The sequence below is a fragment of the Cnephaeus nilssonii genome (assembly GCF_951640355.1).
Source record: "Cnephaeus nilssonii genome assembly, chromosome: X".
Classification (NCBI taxonomy): Eukaryota; Metazoa; Chordata; class Mammalia; order Chiroptera; family Vespertilionidae; genus Cnephaeus; species Cnephaeus nilssonii.
Genome location: NC_137071.1, coordinates 75945535 through 75969485, shown reverse-complemented (window position 1 = coordinate 75969485; position 23951 = coordinate 75945535). Strand labels below are relative to the sequence as shown.

The 23951-nt window shown below is 36.3% G+C and overlaps 1 protein-coding gene across 1 annotated transcript in view; it reads right to left on the bottom strand.

The window, feature by feature from the left end:
* COL4A5 (collagen type IV alpha 5 chain) overlaps window positions 1-23951 on the bottom strand; it is a 325412-nt gene that overhangs the window by 282478 nt on the left and 18983 nt on the right. The window lies entirely within an intron of this gene.

Here is a 23951-nt window from a genome sequence, read left to right as displayed (position 1 = left end):
AAAGCATGAGCAGAGGCTAGAAGTACCATCTGGACTGTTGTAAAACGTTTAAAAGCAGTGACCCTTCTCTGCTTTTATTCATTTCCCCCCATCATGGTTTAAGTATAAAGCACTGTGAATGAAGGTAGTTGTCAGGGTTAGCTGCAGGGGTGTAGGTTTTTTGGGTTTTTTTTTTTTTGAGGGAATAACTAGTTTAATTTTAATTTTATGGGCTCCTTTCTCCCTTTTTATGGTGATCTAATTGCATTGGCTAAAAGCAGCTAACCAGTTCTTTAGAATATTCTCTCTAGCCAAGTCTGACTTTATTTACATGCTGTAAGTGGACAAGCTTGATTGTTTGAACCAAAATGGGAACATTAAACAAACACCATGGCCCTCACAAATAACATTGTGACTTTGCTGTCAAATGTAGAATCCCCCCTTCAAGAAAAGCTTATGACCATTTTGTATGGCTTAACTGGAAACTTTGTAAATCTTCTGTTTTAGTAAAATATTTTTTGTTATTCTACTTTGCCTTTGTACAGTTTATTTTACTGTGTTTATTTCATTTTCCCATGTGACAATCATATTTAAAAATTAAAACTAGTGAAATATTCTGTTTTGGTCTTCACCATCTGACAAGTTGAATGGTAAGAAGTGGATTATGCCAGTTTCTTTTCACTGATGCAAATTTGTTATGATGTCACTGAATGGAGTATTTTTAAGTTGGCCCTGAGCATGCATAAAACATCTATATCTTAACCTTTTTTACCCCCTTGAAATTTGAAATAAATGCGTTTGTGTTGTCTAATTAGCTAGATGAGCATTGGTGTCTTGCCACAATGTTTGAAAATTACTGTACATGAGAGTCCCAGCAAAGCAGCAGTATGACTGATTTTGTGTAGGACTTTCCCATGTTGAACAACATTTGTGACAGGCATTTGGGTTATGACACTTTTCTTAGTTCTTGTCTTAAAATTCATGTAATCACTGATGGGTGTTATTAGCAAGCACCAATCTGATCAGCATTTGGGGTTTGCTGAGACATTTGAATCTTCCTTATAGACCCAATGAGCAAATCTCAACCTACCATTTTGCATAAGTGTCATCAGAAAGGCTTCTTCCTTTGAGAGTGTCAAATTCTCAGTTACTTATTCTTATATTTAACCCTATAGTATTTGCTAAGGGAGCTGCTTTTATTCTTTAATTTGATATTCAGTAATAGGCTATCAATCAAAATTGAAGGGGAAATCAAGAGCTTCAAAAACAAAAAAAAGGCTAAGGGAGTTTATCTCTAAAAAGCCAGCAATGCAAGAAATGCTAAAGGGAATGCTGTAAAAAGAAGAAATAGAAAGGGAGGAAGGAACGCAGGCATAAATAATAGAAATAGCAACAAACTAGTACCTATCAATAATAACATTAAATGTAAATGGATTAATGCTCCAATCAAAAGACATCAAGTGACTTAATGGATAAGAAAACATGACCCATATATATACTGTCTATAAGAGACCCACCTCAGAACAAGGGACTCTCATAGACTGAAAGTGAAGGGATGGAAAAATATCTTTCAGGTAAATGGAAATTAAAAACAAAAAAGCTAGGGTAGCAATACTTGTATCTGACAAAATAGACCTCAAAGTAAAGACCATAACAAAAGACAAGAAAGGCCACTTCATAATTCTAAAGGGATCGATACAACAAGAGGATAACTCTGGTAAACATATATGCACCCAATGCAGGAGCAACCAAATAAATAAATAAATAAAAACTTCTGGAAGATATCAGGGGAGAGACTGACAACAATACAATCATAGTACCCCATTAACATCACTGGATAAATCCTCTAGACAAAAAATCAGCATAGAAACAGCAATCTTAAACAACTCACTAGATCAGAAGAACTTAATCAACATCTTTAGAATATTCCACCCCAAAGCTATAGAATATACATTCTTCTCAAGCACACAAGGGACATTTTCAAAGATAGACCACATATTGGGGCACGAGCAAAGTCTCTCCAAATTCAAGAAGATTGAAATCATATCAAGCATCTTTTCAGATCACAATGGCATAAAATTAGAAATCAACTAAAATATAAAATCATAAAAATTCAAACACTTATCCCTAGCCAGTTTGGCACAGTGGATAGAGCGTCGGCCTGGGGACTGAAGGGTCTCAGGTTCAATTCTGGTCAAGGGCACATGCCTGGGTTGCAGGCTGGATCCCTGGTGTGTGCAGAAGGCAGCCGACCAATGATTCTATCTCATCATTGATGCTTCTATCTCTCTTGCCCTCTCCTTTCCTCTCTGAAATCAATAAAAAAAATCAAACACTTAGAGGCTGAATAGCATACTATTATACAATAATTGGGTTACCAAGGAGATCAAAGAAGAAATAAAAAACATCCTGGAAACAAATGACAATGAAAACACAATAACCCAAAATCTATGGGACACAGTGAAAGTAGTCCTGAGAGGGAAGTTCATAGCATTACAGGCCTATTTCAAAAAACAAGAAAAACTGGTACTAAAGCATCTAATTCTGCAACTTGAAGAATTTAAAAGAGAGCAACAAGAAAATCCCAGAGTGAGCAGAAGGAAGGAAATAATAAAGACCAGAGCAGAAATAAATGACATAGAGACAAAAAAAATAAAATACAAAAAATCAATGAAACCAAGAGCTGGTTCTTTGAAAGGATAAACAAGATTGATGAACCTCTAGACAGGCTCACCAAGAAGCAAAGATTGAGGACCCAAATAAATAAAATCAGAAATGAAAGAGGCAAAATTAAAACAGACCCCACAGAAATATGAAGAGTCGTAAAAAAAATAATATGAGCAACTCTATTCCAACAAACTTGTTAACCTCAAAGAAATGGACATATTCCTAGAAAAAGATGACCTTCCAAAACTAAACCAGGAAGAATAAAAAAACCTGAATAGACTGATAACTATGGAGGAAATTGAAGCAGTAATAAAAAATAAATAAATAAACTTCCAGCAAACAAAAGTCCTGGACCAGATGGCTTCACAGGGGAATTTTATCAAACATTCAAAGAAGAAGTAAAACTATCTTCCTCAGAGTATTCCAAAAAAATTTAGGAGGAAGGAACACTTCCAAGCTCTTTCTACGAAGTCAGCATTACCCTAATCCCAAAACCAGATAAAGACAATACAAAGAAAAAGAATTACAGGCCAATATCCCTCATGAACATAGGTGCCAAAATTCTCAACAAAATTCTAGCAAATCAGATCCAGCACTACATAAAAAAATCATACACCATGGCCAAGTGGGATTTATTCCCGGGATTCAAGGATGGTACAATATCCTCAAGTAAATAAACATGATACACCACATAAACAAATTGAAAGATAAAAAACATATAATCATATTTATTGATGCAGAAAAAGCATTTGACAAAATACAGCACCCTTTCTTGAGAAAAACTCTCATCAAGGTGGGAGTAAAGGATCATACTTCAACATAATAAAAGCCATATATGACAAACTTATAGCCAACATCATACTCAATGGGCAAAACCTAAAAGTACTTCCCCTAAGAATAGCAACAAGACAGGAATAACCACTCTCACCACTCCTGTTCAACATACTACTTGGAGGTACTAGCCACAGCGATCAGACAAGAAGAAATAAAAGGCTTCCAAATTGGAAAAGAAGAAGTAAAATTGTCATTATTAAAAGATGGCATTATATTGTACATAGAAAACCCTAAAGACGCCATCAAAAAACTATTAGACTTAATAAATGAGTTCAGCAATGTAGCAGGATTAACACCCAGGCCCACCAAGAAGCAAAGAGAGAGAACCCAATGTAACAAAATTAACACCCAGAAGTCTATGGCTTTTTTATACACCAATAATGAACTCACAGAAAGAGAAACAAACAAACAAAAACAGTCCAATTTATCACTGCAAAAAAAAATTAAAATACCTAGGAATAAACTTAAGCAAGGAGGTAAAGGACCTGTACTCAGAAAATTACAGGATGCAGAAAAAAAGAAATAAAGGAAGACATAAACTAATGGAAGAATATACCATGTTCATGGATTGGTAGACTCAACATCATTAAAATGGCCATACTACCCAAAGCAATCTATAAATTCAATGATAACTCCATTAAAATACCAACTGCATACTTCAAAGATCTAGAACAACTCTCCAAAAATTCATCTTGAATAAAAAAAAAAAAGACCCCAAATTCTTGAAAAAGAAGAACAAAGTTAGAGGAATCACAATACCAGATATCAAGCTATACTACAAAGCCACTGTTTTCAAAACTGCCTGGTACTGGCACAAGAACAGACATATATACCAATGGAACAGAAGAGAGAACCCAGAGATCAACAGAAGCCATTATGCTCAATTAATATTTGACAAAGGAGGCAAGACCATACAATGGAGTCAAGACAGTCTCTTCAATAAATGGTGCTGGGAAAATTGGACAGATACATGCAAAAAAAAAATGAAACTAGATCACCAACTTACACCATACACAAAAATAAACTCAAAATGGATAAAGAACTTAAATGTAAGATGGGAAACCATAAAAATCTTAGAAGAAGCCATAGGCAGCAAAATAGCAGACATTTGTCGTAGCAATATCTTTACCGACAACTCCTAGGGCAATGGAAACTAAGGAGAAAATAAACAAATGAGACTACATCAAAATAAAAAGCTTCTGGACATCAAAAGAAACCATCAACAAAACAACAAGAAAGCCCACTGCATGGGAGAACATATTTGCCAATGTTATCTCCGATAAGGGTTTAATCTCCAAAATTTACAGGGAAATCATACAACTTAACAAAAAAAAAAGATAAACAATCTAATTAAAAGATGAGCAAAAGACCTAAATAGACACTTTTCGAAAGAGGACATACAGAAGGTGGAGAGACATATAAAACATGCTCAAAGTCACTAATCATCCTAGAGATGCAAATCAAAACAACAATGAGGTACCATCTCACACCTGTCAGAATGGCAATCATCAACAAATCAACAGACAACAAGTGCTGGAGAGGATGCAGAGAAAAAGGATCCCTCTTGCACTGCTGGTGGGTTTGCAGACGGATGCAGCCACTGTGGAAAACAGTATTGCATTTCCTCAAAAAATTAAAAATGGAACTGCCATTTGACCCAGTAATCCCACTTCTAGGACTGTATCCCAAGAAACCAAAAACACCAATCAGAAAGGATATATGCACCCCTATGTTCATAGCAGTACAATTTACAATAGTTAAGATTTGGAAACAGTCTAAATGCCCATCAGCAGAAGAGTTGATTAGAAAACTGTGGTACATCTACACAATGGAATACTACGCTGTTGTAAAAAAGAAGGAATTCTTACCATTTGCAACAGCATGGATGGGACTGCAGAGCATTATGCTAAGTGAAATAAGCCATTCAGAGAAAGATAAATATCACATGATCTCACTCATTTGTGGAATATAATTAACATCATAAACTGATGAAAAAGTAGATACAGAGACAAAGAAGCATCTAACAGACTGTCAAACTAAACTACAGTGGGAAGGCAGGGGAGGGTTGGGGAGGGGTAAGAGATCAACCAAATGACTTGTATGCATGCATATAAAGATAACTAATGGACACAGACACTGGAGGTGGTGGGTGAGGGCATGTGCTGGGGGGTAGGGGAGGCCAGGGAGAGGTCAATAGGGGAAAAAAGAGACATACACTGAGTGGCCAGATTATTATAATCTCTGAACGCATAATAATCTGGCCACTCAGTGTGAGATATATATATATATATATATATATATATATATATATATATATATATATATACACATACACACACACACACACACATATATACATATATATACATATACATATACATATACATATACATATATATATATATATATATATATATATATATATATATATATATGTATGTATATGTATGTATATATATGTATATTAGAGGCCCGGTGCATGAATTCGTGCATGGGTGGGGTCCGGCCAGCCTGGCCAGGGGGAGGGGACATGGGTGGTTGGCCGGCCTGCCTGCTGGTCGAACTACTGGTCGAGGGGACAATTTGCATATTATCCTTTTATTATTTAGGATATACACTGAGTGGCCAGATTATTATGCGTTCAGAGATCATAATAATCTGGCCACTCAGTGTATATGTCTTATAATGACAAATACCACATAATTTCCCTTATATGTGGAATCTAAAGAACAATAAAATGAACAAACAAAACAGAAACAGAATCATAGTTACAGAGAACAGAGTGATAATTGCCAGAGGGGAGGGGTTTTGGGGGATTGGGAGGAAAAGGTGAAGTGATTGAGAACTACAGATTGGTAGTTACAAAACAGTTATGGGGATATGAGGTACAGCATAGAAAATAGAGTCAATAATGTGGTAATAACTACATATTTTGTCAGTTGGGAAACCCTTTGTAAAGTATATGGCTGTCTAACCACTATGCTGTACACCTAATACAAAATATTATTGAATGTCAACTATAATTTTAAAAATTTTTAAATAGATGAACAAATCATTAATCATTAAGAAATTTCAAATAGAAACCACAATGAAAATCACTTCATTAACAAATCAGGATGATAAAAATAATTATACAGAAAATTATAAGTATTGAAAGGATGTGGACAAATTAGGATGGTCATGCATTGCTAGGGTGATTGTAAAATAGTTCAGACACTGTGAAAAAGTTTCTCGGTTCCTCAAAAACTAAAAGATAGAATTACCATATGGCCAGTAACTCTACACTTAGTAATTACCTTCAAAGTATTGAAAACAGGTATTTAAACTAATATATGTACACACATGTTCATAGCAGCATTATTTACAATTGCCAAAAGGTAAACAGCCAAAATGCCCATGAATGAATGAATGGATAAACAAAATATGGTATATTCATACAATGCAATATGATTCCACTATAAAAAGTTAAGTACTGATACATCATATAATGTTATATGAACCTTGAAAACATTACACTAAGTTAACGAAACCAGACTAGAAAGATCACATACTATAGGAATACATTTATATGAAAGATTCAGAATAGGTAAGTCCATAGAGGCAGAAGGCAAATTGGTGGTTTCCAGGGGCTGCTGGTAGCGTAGAAATAGCAGAAACTATTCATTGGGTATGAAGTTTTATTTTGGAGTAATAAAAATATTTGATACTAGATAGAGGTGGTGGTTGCACACAAGGTATATGGACTAAATGTCACTGGACTGCTCATGTTAAATGATTAAATTTATATTATGTTAATTTCACTTAATAAATTTTTTAAGAGTTGAAGCAGAATCTTTAACTTACACTGGACACATAAATAATGCTAATGGGTTCAAAAGCTAAAAGCACCAAACATATAGAAGAAAAGAGGCAAAATTTAAAATTATAGTGTACTAGTAAAGGTTTCTTACACATGACACAAAAAGCAATAATAATAAAAAATGATAAATTGGACTTTATCAAAAATTTAAAACACTGCCAATTAAAATATACTGTTAAGGAAAAGAAAATGCAACCCACCGAAAGGAGCGTGTGTGTATGTGTGAGTGTGTGTGTGTGTGTGTGTGTGTGTGCAACAAATAAAGTAGTTTGCATTCAGAATATAAAAAGAACTCTTTCAATCCTATATAATAAAAGCCTAATATATAAATTGTCCCCTCAGGTGGTCATTCAACCTGGAGACTGGGAGTTCCACTGCTCTCTATGATGTGCGCTGACCACCAGGGGGCAGCAGGGAACATGGTGGGCATCAGCTGCAATGCAGCACTGGCAATGGGCGGTAGTGGAGGCACTGCCGGCCCTGATGGGCCCTGACGAGAGTGGGACCACGGCAGGATGCTGGAGCAGGTGAGTGGGTGGCGCCAGGCCAAGGCGGGTGTGAGCAGGGGCCTAATCGCCCAGCCGATCGCCCCACAGACAGTGACCAGCAGCAGCGGCAGGGGGCGGGGCTGCCGCCCAGCTCCCAGGTGCTGAGGGAGCTGGGCGGAGGGCCCAGCCCCAATCGATCACCTCAGAAGAGGGATGGTGGAGCAGGTGAGGGGGTGGCAACAGGCCAAGGTGGGGTGCCAGGCAGGGTGCCAGGCAGGGTTGCAGGGCTGCAAGGCTGGGGGTGTGAACTGGGGCTGCAAGGCTAGGGGCATGAGCTGGGGCCCAATCTCGGCAGGCCACCCCAAGAGACCCCACCCATGCCCAAATTCGTGCACTGGGCCTGTAGTTTAAGAATATAAGCAATGAAATTTATAAAAAATACAGAAATATTAGTGGGGACACTACACAAAATAAGATATATGAATGGCCAATGACTACATGAGCATTTGGTAAGCATTAGGAAAGTGCAAATAAAATAAGATACCACTTCATATCTACTAATATACAGGTATATATATTAGAAGCCTGATGCAAGAAGATTCATGCAGGAATGGGCCTTCCTTTCCCTGGCTGCCAGCACCGCCTTTGCTCTGTCCAGAGCCGCCTTTCCACCTTCCCACGCTGCCCAGAGTGGCTGGGGTGGTGCGGAATGCCTGCGTCATCGCCATGGTGACGAAGCAAGCCTCTCACCCCGCCCCCGGCCATTCAGCGCCTGTGTATGCAAATTAACCTGCCATCTTTGTTGGGTTAATTTGCATACTCACTCCTGATTGGCTGGTGGGCATCACGATGATACGGTCAATTAGCATGTTACTCTTTTTTTAGGTAGCTAATAGGCACATTGTCCCCTCAGGAGTTAGACTGGGAAACCAGGAGTTCTATAGCTTGCTATGATGTGTGCTGACCACCAGGGGGCGGCACAGAATGAAGGAAGGATCCGTCCAGAGGCTGGCAGCCAGGGGAAGGAAGGCACCGGCCAGCAGCCAGAAGACCCTGATCGGCCCTGAATCGATGGCCAGGCCTAGGGACCCTACCCATGCACGATTTTCATGCACCGGGCCTCTAGTATAGCTATAATTGAAAAGAACCATTACACTGCTGTAGGAATGGAAAATAGTTCTATCACTCTGACAAATATTTTGGCTGTCTCTTATAAAGTTAAATACATTATACACTCCATTCCTTTGTACTTTCCCAAGAGAAATGACTATTATGAGTACAAAATGATTTGTATACAAATTTTCATAGAAAAGATAGCAGATCAATGGCTTCCAGGATACAGGGACAGGGAAAGGGACACAAGTGAAATTTTGGGGATGATAAAACTATTTAATATCTTATTGTGGGTATATACATTTGTCAAAACTCATTAAACTATATACGTAAAATGGATTCAGTTTACTGTATGCAAATTACACTGTAATAAAGTTGATTTTAATAAAACAGAAGGGAGGGGAGCCTGAATTAGGACTTGATCCTTTTCAGTAAGATATCACAGGCAACTCCCATGAGGAACACTTCACTGAGGTCCCAGTTTGTGCCAAGGAATGCGGAGGCAAAACATTGTTGGAATAGCTAAGTTATTCACTTGTTCACTTAAATTTACTAAATGGCATGCTGTATTTCCTGAAATATTCAAAGTATTTATTTAAATTTCCTTTGGGTGTAAAGGAACTACAAAATTTGTTTAGGAATAACAAACTTACATATATGTAATATATACATACAGACATATATATCTATACTGCAATTATCTAAATATTTAATTTCAACAAAATGATTTATTATTTTAAAACCTTAAGAACCTTCTAGAAAAGCAAAGTGGGCAGAGTAGTTTTAACAGTTTTTCTCTATGTCTAAAGATAAACCAACTTTCTTGTTTAGACATTAGTTTTAATTTTCTCTACAACTCCTACTCCTCAATTTTCCTATCTCTCTTTTGGACCATTTTAACTCCAGTCATACAACACTATTTAAGAAATTATATCTGGTTTTTAATATTATCAAGTATTAGTATATGTATACTTAACTGACATAATGTCTAGCCAATGCCTGTAGAAACAAACAAAAAAGTGTGTTTAGGTCATCTTTCTACTTTATGGTAAAGACCAGAGATGAAGAAAGCTGATCAAAAGGGAAAACAAATTACTGTGCCTAAGAAAAGGCAATTAGATTTCACTAAACTATACTGGAAGAGAATATAGATCTTGTGTAAAATCACAGCTCTCATTTATTGAACACTTAATGTGTTATGCATTAAGACACTTTAGAATAATAATATTACCTTAATTGGAAGAGTCTTAAACCAAGCCTGATGTCAATGTCCATGCTCTAAACTAAACCATTATACTATACTACAATAGTAACTTTAGAACTAGCTATTGCAGAGAGGTGGGGGGGAGTTACTGCCATAAAAAGGGAAAAATTTGTCCTACTACTGCAAAACACCAAAATGCTAAAGCCTCATTCTAATTCCTAAACCTTTTGTGGCCAGGATAAATTCTCTGAGCATTTTCTCTCTACCCCCAGTTCTAAAGTCTAACCTAACTTCCAACCCATGCTCTTTTCAACAACAAATTGCTGTGATAAATTACTACAACAATGTGGAGAAGCTAAATGTACCTCCCACACTACACGTGGACTACCTGACAACGGAATGGCTAAGAATATGAAGAATTCTATAAAAGAGGATAGTTACAGCATGCCTAGTGAGATGCCACTCACATTTTTTCTCAGCTGCAATCACCTTTGCCATTTTTTAGACAGAATCAGAAAAATCATCATCCTCTCAGCAAAAAAAAAAACAAAAAAAAACCTGGGGTGGGAATGGCTTGGAGGGGGAGTTAATCAGGGAAAAAGGAGACATATGTAAAACTTTAGATAATAAATAAATAAATACAATATTTTTAACTCAGAAAAAAAAAGTCTATCTCACTTCTGCCACACCCTCTCTTGAAGCTTGGCAATGGTGGCAACTCAAACCCTCATTGAGGCTCACACAATTTTTTTCCTTAGGAAAATTGTAAGATTGGGTGGGGATTGGGGCAGAAACAGATAATATGATCCAATATTTTCATTCAATATTTGGAAACAGCATAAATTAGTTAAAATAATTTTATCAAGGCTTTGGAATAAATTATAGAGCTTATATGTATTTATTAGAGACTTCTTATATACTATAATGCTTTATAAATCTTGAATATTCCTAATTCAATCAGAAAACACTCAGCTAAATCATACATGTTTAAAATTCTTCCTTTTTTTTTTACCAGAAAGGTATTTGTATTTTATAGCAACATTTGTGCCAATTTATATAAAGATTTTGGATACATTCATAAGGCCTTAAAATAAAATCAAAAGTTTCATACATACATTACACATTTTGTCCAAATATAAGTGAAAATAGTTGTCTCAAGCATTCAAAATCACTGTTTTTTGGGTTGATAACATGAAAAGTAGAAAGATGTTTATCACTCAGTAGGGAAAAGGAAAGGAGAATACATGTTACCCTTTATATGGGAGAATGCATACAAATTAAAGATGATTTCTCTTCATTGTGCTCAATGACAAAATTATTACTGGCATTGTGTTATCATTTAGTACTGGCAACATCTGGAAATTTTAACTTTAAAAAAACCCCACTGAATTTCTACTTTAAGAAATGCAGCTAAAGAACCCCTCTAAAATTTACCTGAAATGATTATTAAAATACTAAAATCATGTTTTAGTTCTCATCAATTCACCTAGCCTTCTTTTCCTTTAATAAGAATGATGGCATAAAAATTAGTTGAGTAAAATATGTTGTTAAATTTTTAAAATACAAAAAATGTTGAAATATAGCGCCATAAACTATGAACAAGATAAACTGACGAACAAAATAGATCCAGAGAAATGGAAGCATGGAAATGACTGAGGAATCTCAGAGGGATGGGGGGAGTGGGAACAGGAAGAAATTAACCAAAGAATTTTTATGTATATATGCATAACCTATAGACACAGACAATAGTGCCACGAAGGCCTTGGGGGGCAGGTGTGGGGTGGAGGTGGTCAATGGGGGGAAAAGAGGGAAACCTGTAATATTTTCAACAATAGAGAATTAAAAATAAATAAACACATTTAAAACATTTTCATTACAAAAGTAATAAGCATGTATTATACATTACTGAGAAAATACAGATAAATAAAAATTAAAAAGGACCTATAATTTCACTATCATCCCCTAAGTTCTCTTTCTCCATTTAATTTTGAATAAACATTTATCATAGAGAAGTCCTACTCTAATGCAAAAAAAAATCATATTTAGGCTGATGTTGCATTTTTTAAGGACAATAATAGGGAAAGATGAAACTTTAGGCCCTTGAGTATTCTGCTCAAAACAAACCAAGTTATTGTTCCCTTGAGTACACATTTATATTCATTGTGATTTAATGGGAATCTAATGCTATACTCCTGTCTTCTACAATAATTTATGGTTTTATAAATATTTGAACTCAATAAAAATATTTACAGAATTTTAAGTACCATGAAGTAAGAATACAGATGAATAAGTAGACACGTAAGCAAAACTAAGAAAAATATTATAATCTGAAATATCTTAATTGCTCTTACCTCTGAATACTTTCAGTTTTTTTTCTAATTAAATCAGGACTTGATTTTAAAATAAAGCTTGGGTAATATAATGTGTACAATACCTCATGAAAATCAGAAAGACCTGATTTTGAACTCACTTTTGTTTTATAGCATATTTTCAATTTCAAATCATAATGACTTAACCATCTGAAGAAAAAGATACTTCCTTTTCCTTATCTGGGTATCACAGCGTACAGAAAAAAATAAGAATATGGGTGTAAAAATCTTCTAAAATATAGATTAGTTTATAAATACATGTTTTTAGTATAAGAGTTGTCAATCTGCAAATTCAAACATATCAGTCAAATTAGTCAGAGAAACAAATGTAAATCCCTGAAGATGACCCTCTTTTTCAGCCTCTAAGACAGGTGACCTTTCTCAGTTTAACCTCACTTGTTATTTTACAACATTAGTCTGTGGTTTTTTTCCATTACACAAATTTCCAGTATACACAAATGAAGGCATGAAGGCTGTGATAAGGTCTAATAAGCTTATGCTATAACAAAAAGAAGTTTTTACTGCAACTGTAGAGAAAAATGGAATGCCTACATAGGCTGCAAAAGATAAGCAAGCAAATAGAATTGGGAGAGGTAAGAGCTAAGAATGAATTTATTCACTATTAACCAAATTATTATAAATTGAGTATACTCACTCAAGTAAAAATTATTTTAAAAACCTAAGAACTCAATTGGCCATAAGAACTGCAAGAAAAAAATGAAGGGAATGGGTGATGGGGAAATACAAAACCTAGGGAGATGAATTTTGCCAGACAGTGAAAACTTTCAATATACCCACAATCTGAAGAAAATGTATAGCTTATTTTTTTATTGAATTTCATGGGATGACATTGGTTCACAAAAACATTCAGGTTTCAAGTCCAAAATTCAACAAAACATCATCTGCACACTTCATTGTGTGCCCATTGCCCCAAGCAAAGTCTCTTTCAGTCCCCATTTTCCTGCTGTTTATACACCTCCATTTTAAGAATCAAAGCATAAAAGGAGCCAAGTCCTTCATTTTGAAACAAAACTATGAAAATTAACATGACCTTAAAACTAGAACAAATTGGCTCATTTGTAGGCAACTAGGAATGCTAACGTTTAAGTACAGCAGTTACCCCTTATCTGAGGGGGTATGTGCCAAATGGATGCCTGAATCCGTGGATAGCACTGCACCCTATATATGCTCTACTTTTTCCTATACATACATATATAAACTTTAGTTTATAAAAGAAGAGATTAACAACAACAATAATAAAATAGACCAATTATAATGATGTACTGTAATAAAAATTATGTGAATGTGGCCTCTCAAAATATCTATCTTATTGTACTGTATTCACCCTTCTTGTAATGTGAGATAACAGAGTACCTACTTGTTGAGATGAAGAGAAATGAATGATGTGGGCATTGTGATGTAGCCTTAGGCTACTATTAACCTGATGATGATAGAAGGAGGGTCATCTGCATCCTGAATCATTGAGCCATAATGATGTTCATGGTTGGATGTCAGGAGTAGACAATGTCAATAAATGGGGAAATTTAATATTTTCAGACCAAAGGTAACTGAAACCGTGGAAAGCAAAACCACAGATAAAAGGGGACTACTGTAAATGCTTCATATTTCACAGGGCTTCCTGAAACTAAATTAATTCAAAATGGATAAGGCCATTTCCTACTGGGTCATTGTTCAAACATCTCTCCTATAAAATTAAATCAAAAAGAAAGAAAGTTAGGAATAAAACCTTCCTCCTATCAAAATAGAAATTAATGGACACAGACACTAGTGTGGTGATTTCTGGGAGGGGGAGTGAAGGAGGATATCAGGGGGATAAATGGTGATGGACGGAGACTTAACTGGGGATGGTGAACACACAGTACAGTGTACAGATGATGTATTGTAGAATTGTGCACCCGAAACCTGCATAATTTTGTTAACCAGTGTCACCCCAATAAATTCAATAAAAATAAAATATCTATACTAATAAAAGGGTAATATGCTAATTAGACCAGGAGACCTTCCAGACATCCTTCTGGACAAAGCCATGGTGGCTGGGCTGAGGCAGAGGAAGTTAGGGGCGATCAGGCCAGGAGGGGAGGGCAGTTGGGGGTGATCAGGCCAGTGGGGGGCAGTTGGGGCGAGCAGGCTGGCAAGGGGGCCAGATGGGGGCAAGAAGGCCACTGGGGGTGGCAGTTGGGGGCAAGCAGGCCAGCAGGCAGAGTGGTTAGGGGCGATCAGGCAGGCAGGGAGGTGAGCAGTTAGGGGCCAGCAGCTCCGGATTGTGAGAGGGATTGGGCCTAAACCATCAGTCGGACATCCCCCGAGGGGTCCCAGATTGGAGAGGGTGCAGGCCGGGCTGAGGGACACCCCCCGCATGCACAAATTTCATGCACTGGGCCACTAGTGTTTAAATAAAATTTACTGTATATTTTCTAAAGTATTTTTTTATTTATTTGTTTCCTGCAGAATTATTAAAGAGAAATAAGACAGTTAAATGAAGTAAAATAAGGTAATAGAAAATAAAAACTATGATAATAATCCTAGTGTTCTCTTCCCTTAAACTTCACCAGGAAGACTAGAAATATCTCTTTCCTGTGCTTAAGGGGATATTATGTGTATGAGAAAATTAATCACAAAAACTTTACTTTCCATTAATTAAATGAAAGGTTAGATGACATGAGGTATTAAAAGAAGTAGAAAATATGATCACTGCTCCTGAGGTAACTTCTATACTATAGGTTTAGACAGATGGATGAATCAGTAAGTAGGGAGATAGGCAGATAAAGAGAGATATTAGTAGATTAGATAGATAGATAGATAGATAGATAGATAGATAGATAGATAGACAGACAGATAGATAGATGATAGAGATATATGTATATAGATGGCAATATCTAGTTTTACAAGTCTGCTCAAAGGAAATAATCTGAAATGCAAACAATTTTGTTTAAAAATGTTCACTGCAGTGAAATGAAAGCAGAAAAAAAAAGCAGGCTATGTTGGAACAATTACTACTAGACTTAGCATCATGTCATAAACAACCAAAAAACTACAAAATATGTGAAACAAATGTTTTCAGACATTGAAAAAAGTTACCAAAGACTGTGGTCTCAAACTTACATCAAACATTCTCCTAAAGATCTTAACAATAAGATGGGGGGGGAGGGGTAAGGGAGTATGCAGACAAGAAAGGAAGAAGTAAATTTTTCTTAATTCAGAGAATACATAATCATGTATGTAAATAGTTATAAGTTAACCATAAAAGAGCTACCAAAAATAATAAATTCATTTAATAAGATTGCAGTATACAGACCAATAGAAAAAATCAATTATACTGTATTTCTATATGTTAACAACACATAATTAAAATAGAAAATAAAATATAATTCCATTAATAATTCTATTCAAATACATTTATATTTAGAGATAAACTTAGCAAAGTATGTATAAGACCTACACACTGAAAGTTTAAAACATTACTGAGAAAATGTTAAAAAGTCTTTAATAAAGAGAAAGGTATACCATGTTAATTTATCAGAATAACGAGTATTGTTAAGACATAAATTTCCCCAAAATTATTTGCAGATTAAACACAATCCAGGAGTTTTATTTGTAAGAACTGACAACCTGATTGTAAAATTTATATAGAAATACAAAGAAGAGGGGAAGGAGAAGGATCAGAGGAGGATGGATAGGGATGGGAATAATAGAAATAGAAATAGGAGGAAGAAAAAGAGGAATAGAATGAAGAAGGGAGAGGATCTAAATTTTGAAAAAAGAACAAATTTGGAGAATGAGCACCACCTGATTTTGATCCTTATTATAAAAGTACAGTAATGAAGACAGTGTAGTATTATCATAAGGATAGAAATATAGATTGATAGAGTAATTTAGACTCCAAAAATAAACCCACACACACATTAATTCATTTTCAAGAAACATACCAAGGCAATTAAATGGGGAAGGGATCATCTTTTCAATCAATGGTGCTGGAATTAATTAAACACATGGGGGTGGGAGGAACTGAACTAGCTCCTTATCAAACACCACAAAATAACTAAATGGGTTGAAAGCTAAAACAATAAAATAAAATAAAAACTTTGAGAAGCAAACCTGGAAGGAAATTTTAGTGACTTTGAAGTGGTAAAAGATTTCTTATAAAGGACACAAAGCCATAACCAGAAAAAGGTGATAAACTGGACTGTGTCAAAATTAAACTGTTTTTAAAATTTTGACAGCTTTTTATTGAAAGACCCTAACATAAAAGCAAATCCAGTAAGGGGAATACAAAAAATTCCTTCAGTTTTATGGAGCTAGGGCCTAGGGGAGGATTCTGATTGCCATGAATATCAGAGAGGATGATAGGAACCCAGAAAGGAAAACAGGCTAGGGTCTGCTCCATGCCTGTACACTATGTCAGAACCAAGGGCCATAGAAGGAAGGAGGGAGACCCTTTATCTGCCAGATGTCTACCAAAGTCCACCCTCCCAGCCTGCCTCAGGCCTCCAGGAGCTTTCTCAGGAAGTGGAGGTTAAGGATCTTGAGTTGTTAATCAAGGTCCATGTGGATGATGCCATGGACACACACAATAGTTTGTTGAAGGCCAAGGTAGGGGGAGGGGGAGTGAGTGGAGGTGGGCAAAGGGGGATAAAGAGGATACACCTGCAATAATGTCAACTGTAAAAATGTTTAATACAAAAGAAAAAAATATTAAAATTTATTCTCTGAAAATGCCAGTTAAGAAAATGAAAAGTCACCAAATAAGAGATCATAGCTACAAAACATGTACATATCAGACAAAGATGCTATATCCAGACTATATAGAGCTGTTACCACTTAATTATTTAAAAAAAAACATTAAAAAAGAAATGGCCTACTGATTTACAGAACATGGATAATTTTCAAATTTATTACCTTAAGAGAAAAAAATACTAGACTCAAAAGGTTATAGCATAGAAAATATAGTCAATAATATCAGAATAACTATGTATGGTGCCAGATGGGTACTGGAAATTCTAAGGGGGAGCACTTTGTAAAGTATATGATTACCTAACCACTATGCTGTACACCTGAAACTAATACAAAATAATACCAAAGGCAAACTGTAATTGAAAAAATTAATAAAATTTAAAAGAAAGGTGACAAACTAGATGATCTGATATATATGACATTATAAAAAAGGTAAAATTACAGGAACAGAAAATAGATGCATGATTACCAGGAATAATGGAGGAGCTAACTGTTCTGAATCTTGAAAATGGCAGTGTTTACAAGATTGTATGCTTTTATCAAAACTCACAGAACAATACACCAAAGATAGTAAATGTTGGGATATAAATAAAAAGTTAACTATAAGAAAACTCCAAGGAGATAGCAATAATTAGATAGCAAAATGGCTAAAATTAAGGGTACCGATTGAAAATGCAGCCAAGGATGAGGAACAACTAGAACTTATATACACTGGTGGAATGTACAACAGTAAAACCACTCTGGCAAACAATTTGACAGTTTCTTGTAAAGTTAAAAATAAAATTTGATATAACTCAGCAGTTCCATTTCTTGATATTTACCCAAGAAAAATGAAAGCATATGTCCACACAAAAACTTGTTCATGTTCATAGCAGAGGAATTAAGGGAAAATTTTTAATACACTTTTCTCCACTCTCAGTACTCAGTATATTTCCACTGCTAACCTTTCTCCCCTTCCTACCCGAGGCCCCTACGTCCATAAAACTGACGGAACTTTTTGTTTGAGGCATCTTCAGTGATGCAACTTGACCCCCAAATCTGTACTGATCCACTGATCTAGAGCCACTGCATGGAGAAAAATGTAAATGGGAGTGGGAGTTGGCACTTACCCTAGTTTAGCCTCTTGCTTATACAATCACAGAAAGCAATTATAACCTTGCCTATTACTTTCATTTTGGCTTGTTTTAATTGGCTACTCAGACACCTAGCAGGTCAGCTGAGCTCTTGAAAGTACGACTGTTTAAATAGGTACAAATAATTTCTTGCCAAAATTTTAACTTTTTTTAAGTCTCAGCAAATAAGAATGAATGGAGAAGGACCACTTCAATCCATAACTATGGAAAAGTTAAAGCTAGCTAGCACAAGCGTGAAATATTTAGTATCTTCCCTGCAAAAATGGAGGTCTTATCACTTTTATAAAACTTGTAGGGAAGGTCCTAGCCAGTGAAATGAGGCATACAGATTGCAAAGGAAGAAGTATAAAAAGTATAATTCTCTTTATTTTCAGATGATATGATTATGTACATGGAAAATATAAAGTATCTACTAGATCTAATGAATAATTCAGCAATGCTGTTCTAGTGTATCTTGATTAGAGACTGCACTTACACTATTGCATGCATCTCTCAAAATTCAGGGAACTTTGCATATAATGGGTGAATTTTACAATAAGTACATCATACCCTAAAAAAGAAAAAAAATAGTAATATCTCAGGATAAGAATATCAATACAAAATGAATTATATATCTATATCTTAGCAATAAGCAACTGAAAATAAAATTTTAAAGATTATATCCTTTAACGTAGAAGCAAGCATATGCATAGGAAGAAGTTGAACAAATGCTGTGCAAGACTTCTATGAGGAAGGTAATTAATGAATATCTGAATGAATGGGTAGATCTACTGTGTTCATGTATTGAAAAAAAACAATAATTTTAAGATTTCAATTATCCCTAAATTGATACATATAATTGTTGCCATCCCTACAAAAATCTCAACAGATTTCTTAGCAGAAATTTACAAGAAGAATCCAATTTAAAAAAAATTTAATCTTTATTGTTGAGATTATTACAGATGTCCCTCTTTTTCCCCCCATAGCTCCCCTCCACCCAGTTCCCACCCCACCCCAGGCCCTCGCCACCCCATCCTCTGTGTCCATAGGTAATACATAAATGCATATAAGATCTTTGTCTAATCTCTTCCCGTAACCCCTCACACCCCCTTCCCTCTGAGAATCCTCAGTCTCTTCCATTTCCATGCAACTGATTCTATTCCATTCATCAGTTTATTCTGTTCATCAGATTTTTTATTCATTTGATTTGTAGATTCATTTGTTGATAGATATGTATTTGTTGTCACTTTGTTGTTCATAGTTTTTGTCTTTACATTTTCTTCTTCTTCCTCTTCTTAAAGAATACCCTGCAGCATTTCATATAATACTGGTTGGTGGTGATGAACTCCTTTAGCTTTTTCTTGTCTGTAAAGCTCTTTATCTGACCTTCAATTCTAAATGATAGCTTTGCTGGGTAGAGTAATCTTGGTTGTAGGTTCTTGCTATTCATAACTTTGAATATTTCTTGCCACTCCCTTCTAGCCTGCATAGTTTCTGTTGAGACATCAGCTGACAGTCGTATGGGCACTCCCTTATAGGTAACTAACTGTTTTTCCCTTGCTGCTTTTAAGATTCTCTCTTTGTCTTTTGCATTTTAATTATGATGTGTCTTGGTGTGGTCCTCTTTGGAATCCTCTTGTTTGGGGTTCTTTGTGCTTCTTAGACTTGTAAGTCTATTTCTTTCATCAGGTAGGGGAAGTTTTCTGTAATTATTTCTTCAAGTAGGTTTTCAATATCTTGCTCTCTCTCTTCTTCTGGAACCCCCATAATTTGGATGTTGGTACGCTTGAAGTTGTCCCAGAGGCTCCTTACACTATCTTCATATTTTTGGATTCTTTTTTCTTTTTGCTCTTCTGGTTCAGGTTTTTCGCTTCCTCATATTTCAAATCTTTGACCTGATTCTCAGGATCCTCTAGTCTACTGTTGAATCCCTGTATATTATTCTTTATTTCAGTCAGTGTATGCTTAATTTTTGACTGGTCCTTCTTCTTCTTCTTTTTTTTTTTTTTCATTCTCACTAAGATCCTTGAAGGTCTCACTAAGTTCCTCAGAGGTTTCTAGAAGATTCTTGAGTAACCTTATAACTGTGATTTTGAACTCTATATCGAGTAGTGTGCATTTCTTTCATTTGTGACATGCTTCTTTATCTCCACATTTTGGCTGCTTCCCTGTGTTTGTTTTTATGTATTGGGTAGTTGCTAAGTCTCATTGAGTTGATAGAGTGGCCTTGTGTAGTAGGTGTCCTATAGGGTCCAGTAGCTCAGCCTCCTAATCACCTGAGGTGGACACTCTTGGTGCACCCCTTTGTGGGCTGTGTGCACAGTCTTGTTGTAGTTGAGCCTTGATTGCTGTTGGTGACACTGTAAGGAATTGACCTCCAGGCCAATTGGCTGTGGGGACCAGCTGTGGCTACAGAGGGAGAGATGCTGTGCAGAAGACATCCTTATGGACCAGGACTTACTTCAGCGGGGCTTTGGTGCTCACTGAGTCTTCCCCTTGAGTGTGTCACTTATGGATGTGTAGAGTTATAATCTCGTATGGTCTCACACTGACCACTGGGTACACTGGCTCTTGGATCTCCAAGGAGGTGCAAAGTCAGCCACTGCCTGGGGCCATCCAGCGGGAGCTAGAGAGATCTGCAGATTCCTCCTCTTTGTATCGGGTTTGGAAGTGCCCAGATGAGGCCCAGCTGTGAAGCAAGGCAGGCTGGAGCTGGTGCCAGTTCCTGGGCTTTTTATTGATAGCTTTGGGGCTCCCTGACCCAGCTGTAGCTTGTTTGACTGGTTTTAGGCTGAGAAAGAACTGACCATTCATATGCAAAAGCTGCTGCCCACAGCTTGGGTGGGGGTGTAAATTGGGTGGGGCGGGGTCTCAAGAAATCGCCTGGGCAGAGCACACAGAAACAGAAATGGCTGCCAGTCAGCCCTGCACCAGGGAGGTCCCAGCATGGGAACAATGACCTCTGCAAGCACCTCTGTCTGGAAGAAAGCCACCCCCAAGTTCCTGCCCTGATGCAAGACAGTCCAGTTTCTCCACATATGTGCCTGGGTCCCCCAGAGCCTTGTCCCGCACTAGAGCTCAGAAGAAGTGGGAGCTTATAAGTTCAGTTCATGGTGCTGGCCTTTTAAGAGGAGCAGCTGGGTCTTCAGCAGCCTGTGTGTCACTCAGCCCCAATCTGCATTGTTTTTTACAGTCCAGTAGGAATTTACAGCCCATAGGAATTTCTTTCCCCAGCTCTGAGACCCTGGGCTGGGGGTCTGGTGTGGGACTGGGACTCCTCGCTCCTCCAGGGGCCTCCGCAGAGGCAATCTCATTCCCGATTAAAAAAGTGACATACCTGGGTGCCAGACCAGCCCATTCTAAGCCTCCATACCTCCTACCAGTCTCAGTGTGTTTTCTTCTTTACTTTTCTAGTTGTAGTACTTCCACTCAGCCAGCTTTCCCGTGGTTCTGGATGATAGTTGTTCTGTATTTTAGTTGTAATTTTGATGTGGTTGTGGAAGGCAGAAAATACAGGTGTGTACCTGTGCCACCATCTTGGTTCTCCTCTGAATCCAAAATTTATATGGAATAAATAGTCAATCTTAAAGAAGAACAAATTTAAAGGACTTATACTATAAGATTTAATGAGTTATTTTAACGCCAAAAAAAATAAGAAATCTGATATTAGGATAAGAATAGACAAACATAAACAGAACAGATTAGTGAGTCCTTACCTAAACCTATACATATACATTCAGTTGATTTTCAATGAAGTCATCAAAGCAAATCAATTAAAAAGGGATTTTTTTTTCAATATATGGTACTGGAAAAAACTGGTTACATAGGGAAGAAAAATGGGCCTAAAGATAAACTCTAAAACTATTAAAATATAAAGATTCTAGAAGAAAACATATGATATTTTTGGAACCTTGGAGTTCTAAGATTTCTTATAGAAGACACAAAACACACTGAAAAGGAAGGGGCATTATGGAGCTTGGGGTAATGGAAATGTTCTATATCTTGACCTGCAATTGTTAAAAAATAATTGAGCTGTTCACCATTATGCCATACACCTAAAGATAATAAAATATAATATTGAATGTTAATTGTAATTAAAAAGATTTTTAAAAAAATAAAATAAGTGTTAAAATGCAAAAATAAAATGTTCATAGCAGCTTTACCAGTAATAGCAATGAACTGGAAGCAACCCAAATGTCTGTGAACAGGTGAATAGCAAAACAAACTATTATATCCATACAGTGGAATACTACTCAGCAAGAAAATAATGAACTATGGCCCTCCCAGTGGAGCATCCTCCCAATGCACTAAGACTGTGGGTTTTATTCCTGCCCCTCCCCTCCCCCCATTCAGGACACAAGAACCAACCAATGGAAGCATAAATAAGTGGAACAACAAATCATGATTTCTCTCTCTCTCTCTCTCTCTCTCTCTCTCTCTCTCTCTCTCTTTCTCTCTCCTTCCCTCCCTCCCTCCCTCCTTCCCTCCCTCCCTCTCCTACCATCCCTCTCTTCTTCCCTCTCTGTGTAAAATCAATCAATTAAATAATTAAAATAATAATGATGATGATGAATTGTGGATATTCACCACAGCCTGGTTTAATCTCAAAAGCAGAGAGAACGAAGCCAGAACAAAGAAAGTGGACATACCATAAGACTTCATTTACATATAACTCTTGAAAATAAAACTAAGGTACAGAATGCAGATTAGTGATTACTTGAGGATAGGGGATAGGAGTAGGAAGTGGTATTCCCTTCCTAAAGCAGGCATTCCCATTTCTAAATAGCTCAATAGAAAATTATTGACATTAACAGTTCCTGTAACTTAACCCACTGATTCCATGTCTTGCCTCTTGATGCTATCCAAATAAATCTACCCTTTGCCTAAATTCAAAATTGATTCAACAACTGGCTACTGAGAACCAACTATATGCAGTGTGGTGAATACAAAGATATCAAGACAAAAACCCTGGTTTCATGGATTTTCCAAATTAGTATATAAAAATTACTATTTTTATTTTATTTTGGAGTGATTACAAGCGGGAAAAGGTGTGGGGGAGGTAGAAAAGGGTAAAGGAGGGTAAATGGTGATGGAAGGAAACTTGACTTGGGGTGGTGAACACACAATACAATATACAGATAATATAGTATTGTACACCTAAAATCTATATAATTTTATTAACCAATGTTGAACCCAATAAATTCAATACAATTAAAAAAACTATAATCTTAGCTCAGTGTCTTTCTTCATTAGTGTGTCCTCTACTGTGATTTATATATTGATATTTTTTCTTATTTGCCAATTAGACTGAAGATGGTAGGAAAGATATGAGTCTAGTATCTCCATTTATTCATCTACTAGGATTAATACAATTACAAAATCATATTATTAGCTCACCTATCCTTAAACTAATGTAGTATACTGGTGAGATGACTAGAATAAGATTCCATCTCTGCCTCTGGAACTAATTAACTGCCTCATTCATCAATCAGGACAATTTCCTATAAAATGAAGTTGTTCTTTATAAAGTAGTGGTTTTCAAAAATTTTGGTCTCAAGACATTTTCATTCTCTT